Here is a 5,310-nt window from a genome sequence, read left to right as displayed (position 1 = left end):
TAGATGGCGTATTAGATTAAAAATTTAGTTTTTAATTGAAATAATATGAATCATAAGAACATAATTTTTTGCTCTGGATTAGTTTATTTGGTAAATTTATATAATCATAATATAAAAAAAATTTTAAGTTTGCCAGTTATGATGTCAATTCTCAGTTTAGTCATTTTTTTTTAGATTTTTGGGATTTAAAAAATATTTTATTTTTGTGATTCATTTTGTGTAAACTAACTTATATAAACATTAAATGAAAAAAATTTTAAGTCCTCATTATTTTTGGAGTTATGATGTCAATTCTCAGTTTAGTCATTTTTTTTAGATTTTTAAAATATTTTATTTTTTAACCATTTTATATAAACTAACTTATATAAACATATAATGAAAAACATTTCAGTTTCCTTCATTATTTTTGGAGTTATGATGTCAATTATCCGTTTAATCATTATTTTAGATTTTTGGGATTTTAGACACATTTTTGTATAAACTAACTTATATAAAGATAAAATAAAAATTTTTTAAGTTTCCTTCATTTTGGAGTTATGATGTCAATTTCTCAGTTTAGTCATTTTTTTTTTTAGATATGATTACTTTTATCGCATATGTATGCGCCGTTTTATTTGGTAATAAGCAATATATACCAACAGGATTCGCGCCCGGTGCAATTTGAAAGTGGATGGTATAAAGTTGGAAGAATATTTCAGGTACAATTTTAAAGGTACCATCACATATCCATATATCCGATCTTGATAATCCTTCGAGTAGTTCGTCCGTGCTCAACATTATAAATCTTAAATAATGCGTTTAGAGCTGGGTATCCACTCGCAGATATCCTTGGATGTTATTTTCATCTAAAACAGAGCGTTAATAGAAAAATAAATAAAAAAGATGTATGAGTCGAATGACGACTTTCGATTGTATAGTAGGTGTTTATCGGCTCTTGCATATGTCCCAGAGGATGATGTTGGAAACTCATTTGATACTTTGGCAGAAATATTTGGTGAATTGAATGGCTCGCTAATTTCCTACTTTGAGAAGACCTTTTTCCGAGGACGTAGAAATCCCAGTAAAAAAATATTTTTTTTATTATAAATTTATATATTTATAGGGCAACGAAATAACTTTGCAGCGCCTTTATATAATGTAAGACTATGGAATAAACACAATTCCACGTTAGAAGGTGTCGCCCGAACAACAAATTGTGTTGAAGGGTGGCACTATGTAATTCAATCCCTATACCAATGTTCTCATCCAACACTATGGAAATTTTTAGATGGGATACAAAGAGATATGCAGAAACATAAAGCTCTATATCTTCAAGTCGTGATGGGAACAACACCGTACTTATCAAAGAAATATGAAGATATAAAAAGACGAATTCAGATTTGTGTTTCAAATTACGGATTGTCGGATTCTTTAATATTTTTAAAAGCTATTGCCCATATTTCGTGCAATTAAATATATTATAAATAATTTATATTTTTTACTCGTGATATATTGATTTATAGTTACTTATTAATAAAAAGTATAAATAGAAAATTATTGCTTGTCTCCTGTTTCCCTATATAAGATGATAATTAAGTTAAAAAAAATTATATTTATGTAAATTAAAATATGAGTTTTTCTCAATAAAAAAAATTAATTTAAATTTTTTAAATATTGGAATTTAGACGGAAGTCAAAAAATGAGATATTATCAAAATTTAATTTTTTCAAATATATTAAATTAAGTTTTAAGTATATCACGATAAAGTGTGGCGTTAACAAAAAAAAATTAATTTTAATTTTTTAAATATTGAAATTTAGACGGAAAAGTCAAAAAATGAGATATTATCAAAATTTTATTTTTTCAATATATTAAATTAAGTTTTAAGTATATCATGATAAAGTGTCGCGTTAACATAAAAAATTAATTTAAATTTTTTAAATATTGGAATTTAGACGGAAAAGTCAAAAAATGAGATATTATCAAAATTTAACTTTCGCGTTATCAAATGACTGAGTGATAAAGTGTCGTCGTGATAAAGCGTCGTCGTGATAAAGTGTCGTCATGATAAAGTGTCGCATGATAAAGTGTCGTGTGATAAAATGTCGCTAGGCGGTTAGGAGCACTTTTGGATCCTCGTTTTCAATCAACAAACATATTAAATGAATATTTAAAGGAAAAAAATATTACTCCGGTTAAATTTTTATGTCAACACGCTACCTCTCTACGGTCTTACACGGACGAATTAAACGAATGTAAAACGACGGAAGTTGCTTCAAAACTCGATTATCTTAAGTCATTGGCTACGAAGCATTCATCTATTTAAAACAATAACCTGGAACAACAACACTATTTAACTAGTTTAGAAAAAGAGTGTTATTCATTATTTTCGCCTTATAATTTGGAGATAAAAAATGTCTTAGATTTTTGGAAGATAAGAGCATTGGATCTTCCTAAACTTTCAATATTAGCTAGAAAGGTCCTGTGCGTTCCAGCTATAAGCACACCCAGCGAGCGTGTATTTTCTATAGCTGGGCTCACTCTGAACTCTAAAAGATCATTATTATGTCCTTTAAATCTTAATAAAATAATATTTATTCATGATAATTATAACTTAATAAAATCTTAAATTATAGTTATAAACATAATAAAGTATAAATTTTATTTTAAAAGTGTTTCCAATGAATTTATAAATTTACTTAAAAAAATTTAAGTTAGAAAAATATTTGACGCCGCCGCCGATTTTTGTGGCGGCGTATAAATCGATTCGCCGCCGCCAGCCGATCATTTTAAAAAAAGAAACGCCGCCGCCGAAAATGCTATCGGCGCACATGTCTACTAATATCTATTTAATTATAGCTCATATTTTCATATATAAAAAAAATGGATGCCAAATTAAAAAAAATTGGTGAAATGATTAAGAGCAATGAATATGAAGTAATGGAAAATTCCAATGGCAAATCTGAGGTTTGGAAAAAGTTTTCATTTCTATTAAAAAAAATATAAAATCTTAATTATGTAAGTTGCAATTTTTATAAATATATGCTTATAATTCTATAACAACATACATAAAATATATGATATTAAATTATCTTAGGTATAAATCAACTAAAAAGGCATAAATGCGTATTTACAATAGAGTAAAAAGACTCAATTAACAATTGATAGCCTTTTTGGTACTAATCCCCAAAACTCAAAAGTTGTGCCAAATTAAAAAAGAGTGTACAAAAGTGCTCATCATGTTTTGTGAACGTGATTTGAGATCAGATGCAATTCATGGGGAAGGCTTTGTTGATTGTTGCCAATATTTTGCCAAAATTAGCTCAATATAGGAAATATTGATGTTAAAAGCATCATTCCAAATCCCAAGACAATTTATAGAAATTTAATGGATACTGCTGATGGTATAGGCAATAAATTATGAAATTAAACGCAGATATGAAAAAAGGTCGATGTACTGATAACAAATATATAAAAATATGGCTAAATCATTTATTTTTAGATTCGATAGTATTTTAACTTTATTATAATATTTTTTACAAATTAATGAAAATGCAACTTAATATAATATCTTGATTAGATTATGGCAATCAAATAAACTTTTATTTAAGGTGGCGATGGATAAATACACATAATTTTTTTTGGTTATATAATATTCAAATTCAAATTATAAAATTTTCGGGCTCGGATCGGGCTGGACTAAAAAATGTGTGCTCGGGCTGGGGCAAAAAGTTTTTTAAATTCGGGATCGGGCTGCGAAAAAATTACTTTGCAGACCTCTAATATAATCTATTTATAAATACTTAAAATTATTAATATAAAATTTCGATATTATTTTAAATATTTATTTTTATTAGTATTATATTATTTTTCAACTTGTAATATGAATCTTGTTACTTAATAAAGTATTAACGTAAATAATTTTTTTATATACTGATATATTCTGGTAGGGCTCTAATAAAAAATTGCTTAATTTAAGTAAACCAAAAGATCTATATATTTTATTATTTTGTGCCAATAAAGACAAAATCAAAGGATGAACTTGGTAAAAATATTTTTCTAATTATTTTGACAAGAATATCTAAAAGATAAAAGCTTATAAAGTGGCGTTATTCAATTTTTGATTTGGTAAAGGAGGTAAAGTTTTAGAGTTCAGCGTATATATATATATTATAGTTAATTATAGTAGAAAATATAAATCTATAAAGATAACCCCGACCTGTCAAAAAGGGGTATGGGGGAGAAGTCTCCCCAAAATGTTATATAAAATTTTTTAAAAATATAGACACTTTAAAAAAAAAAATTAGCACCTTTTAGCACCCCCTCCCTTTTATAAAAAGCTAGCGATGCCTCTACTATCTAATATTTTAATGAGCACGTAAAAAATAAAAAAAGTTCAACGCTACTATTTATAATCAAAAAAATAGCCTATAAAAATGTATCATTGCGTCTCTGATAAAATATGTTTAGAAAAAAGAGTCCTTATGATATATGTGGAAAGAAAGATGTAAATGAAGAAAGATAAACGCGATTTAGCCATAAGTAATGACACTTTATAGAAACCAGACTAATAAAAGTGCATATAGTTTAAAATGTTGTTATTATTCATTTTAAAGGGTTTATTTATTTTTCAAATATTTTTTGATTGCTTTAACAAAGTTGAACCCGAAGTAGAACCCGGAACTGTGTCAAATTTAGGAATCAAAACCACTTTTTAAAAATTATTTAGAACTGGAATCCTTTTACGTCCAAGTTCTAAACTATGAATATAACTCATATCTTTCTAACTTGATCATTACGGCAATACTAAGGCAAAAAAATTGATTAATCGTTTGCCCTATTTAAAATAATAGGAGCACGGGAGAGCTAATATTTTATAAAAAAAACACATATGGTAAACACAGGATTCTCTTATAAATGTATTATTAAGGTTAACATATTATTGCTATGGGTCATTATTTAATGATATCAACTAATTAAATTTAAATTATTTCCCCAAAATGACTCAACCCAAAAAACAATTTTCTCGAACCATCCCGAAAATAAATAATAATCATAATTTCTCAGATTTTTGCAGACCTCTAATTGCCGCTTAAATTAAAAAATTTTTCCATCAATTTTTCTGTAATTTCCCCACATTATTTTATCAGAAACTTTATATTACTTGTGTTCATATATTGCCTTCTAATTTGTTATATCATTTAAATTTTAGTTAAATTTATGTTTAGAGTTAAAGAGAAATTTTATAGGAAGCGATTAAAATATTTCTTGAATTTATCCTTATCGAAAATTTATAAATCATAATCATAATTAAAAACAGGTAAATTGTTG

The sequence above is a fragment of the Gordionus sp. m RMFG-2023 genome, chromosome 1, assembly GCF_954871325.1.
Source record: "Gordionus sp. m RMFG-2023 chromosome 1, tfGorSpeb1-WG-v2, whole genome shotgun sequence".
NCBI lineage: Eukaryota > Metazoa > Nematomorpha > Gordioida > Chordodea > Parachordodidae > Gordionus > Gordionus sp. m RMFG-2023.
This window is presented reverse-complemented; position numbering follows the sequence as displayed.